This window comes from Aulonocara sp. 'chitande type north' Nkhata Bay, linkage group LG22 (assembly GCF_057382095.1).
Source record: "Aulonocara sp. 'chitande type north' Nkhata Bay isolate Kocher_YH1m ecotype deep benthic linkage group LG22, A_spYH_male_GT1.1, whole genome shotgun sequence".
NCBI lineage: Eukaryota > Metazoa > Chordata > Actinopteri > Cichliformes > Cichlidae > Aulonocara > Aulonocara sp. 'chitande type north' Nkhata Bay.
Genome location: NC_141364.1, coordinates 38,548,010 through 38,560,468, shown reverse-complemented (window position 1 = coordinate 38,560,468; position 12,459 = coordinate 38,548,010). Strand labels below are relative to the sequence as shown.

Here is a 12,459-nt window from a genome sequence, read left to right as displayed (position 1 = left end):
CTTTCTATGTTGAACAAACCAGGCTAACGCAGGTGAATCCTCTCTAAAGTCATCAATAATTAAGTTGGTGCCCACTTGATGTGCTTTTCATTTGATTCACCCTCTCCTAAGCAAGGCAGTATGTGCACCGAGATAAGATCAGGCTTTGTAAAAACCAGCTGGTGCAGTCAGCCCCAGATCACTGCACATATCCCCAATTTTACTCGAAAACTAGTGCTACAGCTCTGGTAGAAGTAATTAAGTACCAGTGAGGTTTGTAGGCGAGCTTAAACATGAGAGCATCATCTTGTCTACAGACTAGACCCCAAGGAAACATAGAGTATAAAATGTGGACATACTGTAATGTCACGCATTGATTTGCAAAGTCCCTTCTTCTACTGAGCATTTTCATTGCAGTCTTGGTGTTTTGAAACCAGCTATGGTGAGAAAGAAGCAGGTCTGACTGTGAAACTGCATGCTCATTGGCCAGCTTATTGTTGACAAGTTATTAGCCAATGAACATACTCTGAAACAAGATTTATAAAAATGACCTTGTTTTTGTTCATTATGGCCCAAAATGAGTAACCACAAGCACAGCAGAGAACATGTCCAGAGGTCAAGCTCGATGGGACCAGGAGTCTTTTTTGGTGTCCCCCCCCCGATGGCCATTAAACAAAGCAAATATTTAAGGCATGTCGTATTGGCTTTACTTTTCAGACCTGGGAAGCTACGCCCATCTTTTATACTGTTTGACAAAATAGCAAAACTGACAAAAACTATTATAATGCAAATTAAACAAATCTAAATCTGCTCTTCTTTTTAACATCGCTTTTTTATTTCACTTGTAATACGTTCCTCTTTGTGATCATTGAGAAAAAAACTGAAACTTTTAACAATACTTGATTTTAACATTAGATTAATTTGACATAATGACATTTTTTTATTCCATTTACGAGCAGCTATTACTGCAAATGAAACCATAAATGTCCAAAAATATGATGAAATCCTTCTTTTATTTTGAATGCACAGATCCAAATTGATATTAGTTTTGACTCATGAAGAAATAAAGAATTAAGCTATTTGAAAGTACTGACTGTTTGATATTCATGTCACGTACGTGACGTGGGAACTTTCCCCTAATCAGGGTGCACAGGGGTAAACACTAAATGTAATCTGAGTGTGATAAAAGTACAAATATACTTAGTGACTGTGCAGATACCGAAGCTGAAGTGGTCATTTTCATAGCGGTCGAATCCAAGCACACATAGAAGCACACTCACTCATCCACCACGTCTATTCTCCAACTGGCTGCAGTCCAAACTGACACATGGGGAGAGAAGCAGCAGAAGGTAGGCCTGTCCCAAACAGCTCAGTCTCTGTCTATCTGAGGCTGCAGGAAGCCACTGAACAGCTGCTCAAGGTGAACGTCCAATGAGGCATGTGCAAATATGAAGCTCGAGACTGGGAGAGAGACCTAAAGACAGAGACCGAGTGAGGCACACACACAGAGGGGAGGATGAGTCAGAGAATCAGAGGGAATAGGCTCATGAGTGACAGACGCAGAGGGGCAGGAAAGATCATTATACCCGATAGGGTTCGCTGAATCGAACCTCCGATTTCAGTCACGGCGACATGTTTGAATCTTAACAGGGGTGTCTTTTGTTTGCAGCGTGACAAGAGTCTCAATTTGGATTTGAATGTGTCATCATGGACAGAAACTGCTCTAGCGAAATTGTAAAAAAACAAAAAAAACAATTGCACCACAGAAAATCTGACAACTTATCACATTGGCCAAACAGCATCCGATCCACTCACCAGTTCTTTTTGTGTCCATAGGTGTCCTGAAAGCAGCTATACTTGCAGCAGAGGACTTTTAAGTGCTCATTCACACTCGCAGCCTCCCTCCTTTGTACGTCATAAACCCAGATATAACTATGTAATTTAAATCATTGTGACATGATGAATATCTGTGAGCTTCTCAGTAACCCCGGCCTTAAATCCAACTCCTGTTCATCTTCAACCCGAAGCCTATGGCTAAAAAAGAGCCAATTCCCACTTGTTTGCCTGTACTGTAGACTGGATGACTGAATACTGAGAACCTTGAATAAGGCCCTACATAGTGTAGAGAAGAATAGGGCCGTTTACTTATGGCATATATTGTTCATTATGTCAAAGCAAATAACCAAGAAGCATGGATTTACAGCAGAATAATGTGAGTCTGTGTTTTATGTACACCATGTCTGTTGAACTATTTTGATGTTAATGGGATAAAACCTGTTCATGAGGGCTAGCATGACTCTGCTATTGTTCACACCCATGGTATATATATATATATATATATATAAATATACTATTTCTATGAAAATATAAATGTCTAATTATGTATCAACACGGAAAAGAAATAAAATATTTTCAAAGCACCATGTATGTGTCATCTTGTTTGCTGCACTCGCTGTACATCTGTAATAATTATACGTTTATACAAAATGGTAACTATTTACAGCTTTTGATTCATTCACTTGATCAGTTCACTTTTATTTATTTTATTTATCACTGTATATACCTCCAGTCCAAAATAACAATCATCTTGAGACCCTTTAATATTGTAGGGCCTTTACCTTACAGTATAGAGTTCTTGGTGAAAGTGGGGAGAAAGAACTCCATTTAGACAGGAAGACATTTTGACAGAACCAGTGCAGTAGTGGAATATGGATATTTGGGAAGTAAAAGAAATGAAACAAGCATCCCACTGGTCATGTAGCTATTTTTGAGTGCCCTTATTTTATTCTTGGATCTACTACAGTAGCTTAGCATGAATCACACAGTTTAAAATAATCCTTATTGACCTGGGACTAGGCCTTAGCCCAACCTCTGTCCGAAACAAAGCATTTTAGTAACAGTACTTTCTCCCAGGCCAACTTTCTTGTGACTGGCTGCTCTTCCAAACAAAAGGTTTAAAGAGCAGGTGGGTGGGGCTTCTGTGCTCACAGTCAGACTTGGTTGTTTTGGATTCCATGGAAACCATGCATTCCATGACACAAATTAAGGAAAACTATTAAAGTTTTATACACACACACACACACACACACACACACACACACACACACATATATATATATATATATATATATATATATATATATATATATATATATATATATATATATATATATATATGTGTGTGTATATATATACATATATATCATTTTTAGCATTTTGAGACGTCAAAATTCTGATGCAATTCAGTTTAAAAAGGGCACTCTATTCAGTAAGAAGCCCTGCCGCTTTTACTTGCTTGTATTCATGCTGTGAAGAAGAAAAAGGTATTGAACCAAGCCTAACACTAGCCATCACCAGCACTAGAAAAGTGGAGCCATCAATACCGAGACATCATGGATTCTAAGCTGCTGCCACTTTTCGCAGTAAGGCTGAAAAGCAGAATATGACATAGTTAAGAAATAATTTTCTGGATTTAACATATTTAAATTTAAACAAGCTTCATTTTTTTTGCCTCCGAAGTTCAAAGCTTGTTTCCTCCTCTGTGAGAGAAGAAGCTGTTGGATGCACTGTGATTTATTTTGTGACTAAGTTGAAAAGTAGATGTGACAGTCTTCTATCCTGAGCTCCATCCTTGACAGCAGCAGAGTGAAATAATCCCCAGTATCCACTGTGCCTGGCCCCAGGTTTGTACCAAATTAGTCTAAGTTAATCTCATTAAGTGTATAACATAAATTTAAAAAATACGTCAATGCAAAGATGTTGAAATATATTATTACCCGGCAGTTTTTTCGCACTTGGAGAGGGAAAGACTAACAAATGCTTAAAAAAGGTACTGTTCTGGGGATTTTTTTTTTTTTTTTTTTTTTTTAAACAGTCCATAAATTTAAGCTTTCACCCTTACGGGGCAGCATTTTGCCAGCAATGTAGTGAGATGCATACTGGATTTAACATTTCATACTTCTTTTAGGTTTCCACCCGTTACCTCAAGCCACTTTGCCGGGATCATCGTTGAACTTGAAGTGGCTCATTGCACCATCTTGTGGTATTACATCAAAGTACAGCCTGGCCCTGTTCAGTTTCAGTTGATTTCTCAGCAACATCATACACAGATTTTTTTCAACAGGTTCTCATCCCAACACATACCGACGCTATGTGACAAATCGTCAGTATGTTACGTGTTCGAAGGCATGAGAGCCATTTATACGTGTAAATGTGTTTTATGTTCTGATTGTGAATAACTTTGGAAAACACCGTCTGATAGGCTTAAGGTTATGGTTAAGGTTGGGGTTAGGGCTGGAATGGACGGCTGGAGCGTGTGTTACTGCCGTGAGTGGCATTCTATTGGATTCAACTGAGAATTCCGAGCATGTTATAAAGACGCCGAAGGGTACCTTTCTCGTTACTATGAGACGCCTCAGGTCGGTATGTTACGTAATGGGAATTAGAATGCTCTGATTTTTTTTGGGACATAAAGTCAAGGTGATTGTTTCTTCACAATCCTTTGATAGCTTTAGCTATTTTTAAAAGGTTTTAAACTATTTTTAAACTTTTTTTAAAATTAATATGTTTTACTGTTGCCACGCGCGTTGCATCTTCTTATCTGGTGCGCGTCTTTTATTTTGACAGCGAATGCGCACCTGCGGACCACTTATGTGCACCCCTGCATATAACATGTGTCCAATATATTAGGATCAAATTTATTTAGTTTTATAGGGGAGACATATGCTCCTCCTTGAATCGCTACCTTATCGTGGTGGAGGGGTTTGTGTGTCCCAGGGATCCCAGGGGCTATGTTGTCTGGGGGGGCTTTTGCCCCCTGGTAGGGTCTCCCATGGCAAATTGGTCCTGGGTGAGGGACCAGACAACGAGCGATTCAGAAGACCCTTATGAAAAGAATATCGAGGGAACAGTTTACCCTGCCCGGGATAGGGTTACTGGGGCCCCGCTCTGGAGCCAGGCCCAGGGAGGGTCTGGTGGCCGGGCCTTAGTCCATGGGGCCCGGCCGGGCACAGCCTGAAGAGGAGACATGGGCCCATCCTCCCGCAGGAGGCGCCATAGGGGTCGGGTGCATTGTGTGCCGGGTGGCGGCCAGGAGCGGAGGCCCTGGCGGACTGACCCCCAGCTGCCAAGACTGGCAATAGAGACATGGAATGTCACCTCTCTGCTGGGAAAGGAGCCTGAGTTAGTGCGTGAGGTTGAGAGGTACCGGCTAGATATAGTCGGGCTCACTTCTACGCATGGCTTGGGCTCTGGAACCAGTCTCCTGGAGAGGGGCTGGACTCTGTCTCAGTCTGGAGTTGCCCCTGGTGAGAGGCGGCGGGCTGGGGTGGGTATTTTAATATCCCCTCGGCTTGCTGCCGGTACGTTGGGGTTTTTCCCGGTGGATGAGAGGGTTTGTTCCCTGCACCTTAGGGTCGGGGAACGGGTCCTGCGCTTACGCGCCGAGTGGCAGTTCGGAGTACCCAGCCTTCTTAGAGTCCCTGGGGAGGGGGGGGGGGGGGGGGGGGTGCTGGAAGGTGCTCCACCTGGAGACTCTGTTGTCCTGCTGGGAGACTTCAATGCTCACGTGGGTAACGACAGCGAGACCTGGAGGGGCGTGATTGGGAGGAACGGCCTCCCTGATCTGAACCCGAGCGGTGCTTTGTTATTGGACTTCTGTGCTAATCACAGTTTGGCCATAACGAACACCCTGTTCGAACATAAGAGTGTCCATAAGTGCACGTGGCACCAGGACGCTCTAGGCCGTAGGTCGATGATCGATTTTGTAATCGTATCACCAGACCTGCGACCATATGTTCTGGACACTCGGGTAAAGAGAGGGGCTGAGCTATCAACTGATCACCACCTGGTGGTGAGTTGGATCAGGTGGCAGGGGAGGACGCTCGACAGACCTGGTGCACCTAAACACGTAGTGAGGGTGTGCTAGGAACGTCTAGCAGAGGCCCCAGTCCGCGAGATCTTTAACGCACACCTCCGGCAGAGCTTCAACAGCATTCCGAGGGAGACTGGGGACATTGAGTCCGAATGGACCATGTTCAGCGTCTCCATTGCCGAAGCTGCTGCATTGAGCTGCGGCCGCTAGGTGGTTGGTGCCTGCCGTGGTGGTAATCCCCGAACCAAATGGTGGACACCAGAGGTGAAGGGAGCCACCAGGCTGAAGAAGGAGTCCTATCGGGCTTGGTTAGCCTGTGGGACTCCGGAGGCAGCCGACAGGTATCGGACAGGCCAAGCGGAATGCGGCTCGGGCAGTGGCTGAAGCAAAAACTCGGGTGTGGGAGGAGTTCGGAGAGGCCTGCCTCGAAGAGATTCTGGCAAACCGTCAGGCGTCTCAGGAGGGGAAAGCGGTGCTCTACCTGCACTGTGTAAAGTGCTGGCGGAGCGCTGCTGACGTCGACTGAGAAAATTGTCAGGCGGTGGAAGGAATACTTCAAGGACCTCCTTAATCCCACTGACACGTCTTCCGAGGAGGAAGCAGAGTCTGGGGATGAGGGGAATGACCCGCCAATTTCCGGGGGCGAGGTCACTGAGGCAGTTAAACAACTCCTTGGTGGCAGAGCCCCTGGTGTTGATGAGGTCCGCCCCGAGTTCCTGAAGGCTCTGGACGTTGTAGGGCTGTCCTGGTTGACACGCCTCTGCAATGTTGCGTGGAGATCAGGGGCAGTACCTGTGGACTGGCAGACCGGGGTGGTGGTCCCCATCTTTAAGAAGGGGGACCGGAGGGTGTGTTCCAACTAGAGCAGGGCGATATGGCCAAAAATATTTATCACGATATATATTTGAAAATTTGCGATAACGATATAACTGACGATATAATTGATGCGAGACAAAATACAACTCCACAACATTACTAGCGCAAAAAGACAACCTTCCATTTATTTTCACTTAATCAAGAAGCTGGTTTTTATGTACATTAAAGCTTTATAAAAATTTAACAGTGCAAATGCAAATTCCTTGCTGAAAGTTTAACCAAAAGGCATTTCCAGTAGAAATGGGCTGACATATCCTGAGCATAACCATGTATAATATCCACTGAAGTTAAAAAGAGGTGCTTTGCAACATTAAACTGCAGTGTGCAGTACGTATTTTTCGGACCATAAGGTGCACAGGATTATAGGGCACATTAAGCGAAACAAAGCAGTCAGATAAATCAAACTTTATTAAACTCATTCTTCTTGCTTCCTTCACTTCTGTACCATTGATTCATTAATGTTGAATTCTCTGGCAGCTGCTCTATTCCCATGTTGTTGCAGTATATTAAAGACTAACCTCGTATTGTGGATGGATTATCTCAGTTGTTCTCCTGACTGAAGCTTGGTCCGTTTACAGCATCCTTCCATGCGATTGCATTTGTCTCTAACCATGAGGAACCTTCACGTTAACTTTTATAAGTGGAAAAGTGTTAGTGTTCGTCCTCCAGCTTCACTGTTTATGTTATGCTAACATAGCTGTGTCGCTAGCGATCACGTAGCACATCATTATATACCAGCTAGCCCAACTTCAGTAACCCTACAAACGTCACTGCTGTTTAGTTTCCTGTCTTCATTTATGTTGGAAGCGATAGCAGAGCTGTACGTTGGATTTTTTTCAGAAATCTCTCAGTCAGAACATGCAATATCATGCTTAGGTAACTAGCGAAACTAGCGAGCTAACTTCCGCTAGCTTCCTGCTAACTTCTAACTAGGGTTGCCAACCGTCCCTTAAAAAACGGAATCGTCCCGTATTTAGAAACAAAAGTACACGTCCCGTATTGAGCTTATAAGGGACGCACTTTGTCCCGTAATACAGTGAGAATCAAAAGTAGTCTATAACTTTTAATGGAATTAACGCTTTGTTTGAAAACATAATTCCCAGCCCCTCTCCTGCTTTGTGACCAATGAGCTGACAGCACACTTATGACAATTCGAGTATGACAATTCAGATTACCGCTCATCTCATTTTTTCAGTCACGTTATTCAGCTCCTGCTCAAACTGTATGATTGACTCGCAGGGGTTAGAAGTTCATAGGCCACGATGCAGGGTCTCACACTATACCGCCCGATGCTCTGATGCGACCTGAGTGCTCACACTGTGCCTCCATAAAATGAAGGTTATAACAGAAAATCTGTCGCTCGCTCTCTCCCTCTCTGTCTTTCACTCACACAGACACGCACACCACCACCATCAACTTTGCTAAATTGCTAATGAAAAACATTGATCAGGCAGCTGTGATTGAGCAGCAATGTAGATCCAACTATTTTCACGGTTGTTGTGGTCGTGATAATTTTGTGATGCCACATCGAAAAGGCTCGGATGAGCTTTCCAAAGTTCTACAAGTTGTGCCTCCATCGCTTGTGTCCAGATCACACGCTGCACTGCCGTGCTGCGCCGTCTTTTTCACCGACATTTACGTGTTTGCGCGTGAGCAGTGTGAGCGGCTGTGTCACCACAGCCGCTTCTCGTTACCCCACGTATACTAAACGATGCACGATGAAGGCCAAAATCGGGCTGATCACCAAATCGCCCGAAGGACCTCAACAGCTACAGGCCGGTGGCTCTGACATCCCACCTGATGAAGACCCTGGAGCGGTTGGTCCTGGCTCAGCTTCGGCGCCTAACAAGCTCATCACTGGACCCACTTCAGTTTGCCTACCAGCCTGGCATTGGAGCGGATGATGCCGTCATTCACCTCCTACATTGTTCCCTCTCTCACCTGGAGACCGCTGGGAGCACTGTGAGAATCATGTTCTTTGATTTCTCCAGTGCCTTCAACACCATTCTTCCCTCGGTTCTGAAGGACAAGCTGGAGAACACCTGAGTGGACCATCACCTCACTACCTGGATTTTGGACTACCTCACCGACCGACCACAGTATGTGAGGACTCAGGGCTGTGTGTCGGACAGGGTCGTCTGCAGTACGGGGGCCCCACAGGGAACGGTTCTGGCTCCGTTCCTCTTCACCATCTACACTGCAGACTTCTCCCACAATTCCACCCAGTGCTTCCTGCAGAAGTTCTCTGATGACTCTGCAATAGTCGGCCTCATCACTGATGGGGACGACAAGGAGTACAGAGGACTGACTCAAGACTTTGTGGACTGGTGCCAGCTGAACTACCTCCAGATCAGTGCCAGTAAAACCAAGGAGCTGGTGGTAGACTTCCGCAGGCACAAGCATTTTCCACTGCAACCACTGAACATCCAAGGTATGGACATTGAGGCTGTGGACAGCTACAGGTACCTTGGTGTTCATCTGAACAACAGACTGGACTGGACTCATAACTCAGACGCCCTCTACAGGAAAGGGCAGAGCAGGCTGTACCTGCTGCGGAGACTCAGGTCGTTTGGGGTGGAGGGCCCACTCCTGAAGACCTTCTATGACTCTGTGGTGGCTTCTGCTATCTTTTATGGTGTGGTCTGCTGGGGCGGCAGCATCTCTGCTGGGGACAGGAAGAGACTGAACAGGGTGATCCGAAGGGCCAGCTCTGTTCTAGGATGCCCTCTGGACCCAGTGGAGGTGGTGAGTGACAGGAGAATGGCGGCTAAGCTGTCATCCCTGTTGGACAACATCTCCCACCCCATGCAGCAGACTGTGACAGCACTGAGCAGCTCCTTCAGTGGGAGACTGCGGCACCCACGGTGTGGGACGGAGAGATTTCGCAGGTCTTTCCTCCCCACTGCTGTCAGACTCCACAACAAAGACTTTAACTGAACAAACACACACATCCACACATGTGCAATAACACTAAGTGCAATAATCTTTTCTGGCATCGTTGTATTTTTACTCAGTTGTATATAGCATTCGTATTCTATTTTTATCTTATTGTATATTTTTATTCTATTTTATTCTACTGTATATAGTATATTATTTTATTCTATTCTGTACAGCTGTGTACTGTATTTATTCTTATTGTATTCTAATTTTTGCCTCATAACTTTTGCACTGTCCACTTCCTGCTGTGACAAAACAAATTTCCCACGTGTGGGACTAATAAAGGTTATCTTATCTTATCTTATCGGTCGCATGACTCAAAAATCGTCTCAAAATGGGCCAAAAATCGCACAGTGTAAGCCCAGCATTAGAGCAGAAATGCTTGTTCCCTTCACAGAAAGAAAAAAAGGCTGCAAAAGTACTGGGAGGAATGGGAAAAGGAAAACACCTGGCTGGAAAAGTGCACGATAACACCTTTAAAGCGCACTGCACTGTGTGCCGGCGCACTTTTTCCATAGGCATGCTTCTAATGGTGGGCACATGAAGAACATGAGGGGCGTGAAAGCTCGGGGAACCCTTAACCAATTTCTTGTCCACCAGGCCACGGCAGAAGCAGATATGGTATGTAAACACTGGTTTGTTTTTTTAAACCCTCTGGTTAAGGTTAATATGGACATGTGCAGTGAATATCAGTGCTATGTGGCCAGAAGTGTGATAATATAATTTATTTTGTGTAGGGCTGCCACAAACGATTATTTTGATAGTCGACTAGTCACCGATTATTTTTGCGATTAGTCGACTAATCAGATCATCATCCATTGGACGTACAGCGTACAGCTTATTGCACCGGCAGCATCTGGTCTTATATAACTATCATTAGCTTACAGCTTGAAGTGTTTGTGCTAACTAAAAATAAAGACAAGATGGTAGTTTATTAATTTTTAATGAAATTTGCTGATTGTTTCGGTGAAGTTTAATAAACTCCTTGCTTTCTAAAATATAACAGGACACCGGAGTATATTCTCCAGCGTCTCACACTTCTGATAATCAGCTGTCTGCTTGACAGTTTTAGCTGTGCAAAAAACTATAACTTTAATCTCAGCCAAACCGATTTACTCAGGAACAAATAAAATACTAAAGAAAGCCAAACAATCTAATTAATCATCTTTAATAACCTCTCTTTCTAGTTCTCCAATTTTAGAGTCCAATTCATTTGTTGTCTGTCTGAATTTATTAAATTTAGGACTGGTGAAGCTTATCATTTGTCCTCTAATATATGCTTTAAATGCTTCCCATTTGGTGGTTGCATTGGTTTGATTTTTATTTATTGAGAAGTAGAGATCAATGTGTTCTCCTATAAATTTTATAAAGTCAGAATCTTATAACCATTTAGGATGTGAGCGCCAGTTAAAAGAGTGTCTGTTCACTTGTACCACATTATAAAATAGCGAGACTGGGGCATGATCTGACAGAACAATACAATTGTAAATACAGTCAGTTACACTAGGTAACAAAGATGAGGAGATAAGAAAAAAATCTATTCGAATGTGGGTTTTAAATGTTGAAGAGTAGCATGAGTATTCCCTTTTGGTAGGATTCTGACTCCTCCCGGGGTCACAGAGATTCAAATCTTTTATATATTGAAGTAGTTTCTTTCTTGTTTGAGAATGTGAGGTATCTGTCCCTGACGAGCGATCAATCTTCGGGTCTAAGGCACAATTAAAGTCACCTGCCAATATTATTTTACCAGGAAGGGTGGCCAATAACAAAAACAAATTCTCAAAAAACAATAAGTTATCATCATTGGGGCCGTAGACATTAACCAAATTTATATTTTCTTTCAAAAAGGTGCCCTGGACCACCAACAATCTACCCGCTCTGTCATAAATAGTGTTATTTACCTGAAAGGGCACTGAGTTATGAATTAACACCATAACCCCTCTAGAATGAGAGGGGAAACAGGACGCTAATACTTTGCCTGGTCATCTCCTTTGTACTTTCACCAAGTCGTTTCTGAGTAGATGGGTCTCCTGGATAAAAACTATTGAGGACTTCAGATGATGATTTACTGTTTTTACTCTAAATGATGTCAGTGAGAGTAGACATCTCTATTTAGTCACTCTGATTTAAAACCTGTTGGTTATGAGGGGCAGCCAATCAGACAAAAATTTTATTGAAAGGGTGTCTAGCCTGAGAGGGAACATTCTTAAAGAGCTTGTTTCAGAAGGAGGCTGCACCGAGGCCAGGCAATACAATAAATAAGAATGATATTGGTCCACTTTAAACTGTAGAGAGCTTCACCCAACACACTACTTTATTTCCTTAAGATGCGTGAAGAGTTCCACAAATGGACCCTGAGTTAAAATAATCAGTATCTTAATGATCAAACTGTATCATATCCATTAAACAGCAGGCAGGTGACACTTCATTCCAGCCTTGATGTGATCTTAATGAAAGATCGGCCCAATATATCAGAGCTTTTGGAAAAGCAGATGTTATCGCTCTGAATGCTAATGAAGGGTGTGGGTGGCCAAAGTTGGCCTCCAGCATATGGGGTGTGACAAGGTTAGATTGCAATGGATGTGGCCCAGGCCTTCAAACTCAAGGCTGGTTTACTGGGCTGGATCTTCAGTCGCCATGCATCAATATAACAACCCAGGAACACTCACACACACACACACACACACACACACACACACACACACACACACCCAACTATCCAGGGCATCATGCGGAACTCGAAACATAAATTAGACTGAGGCTACAGAGAGTTGCACACGACTGCAGGTGTTCAC

The 12,459-nt window shown here is 43.9% G+C and overlaps 1 protein-coding gene across 1 annotated transcript in view; it reads left to right on the top strand.

The window, feature by feature from the left end:
- The window catches only part of fndc5b (fibronectin type III domain containing 5b), a 44,767-nt gene extending 42,375 nt beyond the window's left edge, over positions 1–2,392 (top strand). The window contains exon 7 of the mRNA XM_086279126.1: positions 1,816–2,392. The gene's annotated coding sequence lies outside the window, so the exon portion shown is untranslated. The remainder of the gene's footprint in view (positions 1–1,815) is intronic.
- The last annotated feature ends 10,067 nt before the right edge of the window (positions 2,393–12,459 follow it).